This window comes from Nicotiana attenuata, unplaced genomic scaffold (genome assembly GCF_001879085.1).
Source record: "Nicotiana attenuata strain UT unplaced genomic scaffold, NIATTr2, whole genome shotgun sequence".
Lineage (NCBI taxonomy): Eukaryota > Viridiplantae > Streptophyta > Magnoliopsida > Solanales > Solanaceae > Nicotiana > Nicotiana attenuata.
Genome location: NW_017671671.1, coordinates 264,204 through 265,224, shown reverse-complemented (window position 1 = coordinate 265,224; position 1,021 = coordinate 264,204).

Sequence of the window (1,021 nt, the reverse complement as noted above, 5' to 3'; positions counted from 1 at the left end):
AATTTTAGTTTTTATGCATGCTAAATTGATTCATTTAGTGGTTTATTAATGTAATTAAGTAATTGTGGCTAGATTCGAGCGGATGGAGGTGGAATTACGGGGTAAAGCCATAGTTGAGGCTTGAGTTGAGTTCAAGACATCGAGGTAAGTGTTTGGTTTAACCCTAGCTTGAGGGAATAAGAGTTGAGTCTTATTTGTAACTTGCTAATTGTCGAATACGATGTATAGGCATGGTGACGAGTATCTATGCATTGGTGTCTAGCATGACCGTGAGTCCTTATTTGCGGATAGTTTGGTTGTTGTTATGCCATCCATGCTTAAATGATGACTTCTATATATTGTAAAGACCTTGTGAAAAAAATTGTGATCTTGAAACTTCGTGGAGCATTGGCTCGGGTTGAAATACAAATTGTGAAGGTATATGAGATAAGTAACTCTTGGGAGCATTGGCTCAAGTGATAATGTGAACTATGAGATGAAAGTGAAAGAAAGAAAAGAGTTCATGATTTATTCCCTTGCCGGGACGTTGTTGGTTATTGATATTGTGCCCTTGTCGGGTTTTTAATTGTTGTTGTGTTCCCTTGCCGGGATTTTCATTATTGTTTATTTATTCCCTTGACCTTGTTTGTGATTGTTGATTGGGTGAGGAAGAGTGTTAAAGCACGAAGGGTGATGCCGTGCACTATTTGTTTATGGTAAGGAAAGAGTGTACAGCACGAAGGGTGATGCCGTGCATTGTTTGCTTATTATGAGAAAGAGTGTTAAAGCACGAAGGGTGATGCCGTGCCGCACGATGTACCATTCCGTGCCGATTCTATTGATATATGTGAGGAATGAGAGTAAAAGCACGAAGGGTGATGTCGTGCACATGTTATTGCTTGGTGAGGCGAGAGTAAAAGCACGAAGGGTGATGCCGTGCACTGGTTGAATTCTATTTCATTACGTGCTATTGAGTTGTGCTGTATTCCTTTATTATTGGACGACTCTTATTTGGAATTTATTATACTCCCCACAGCATGTT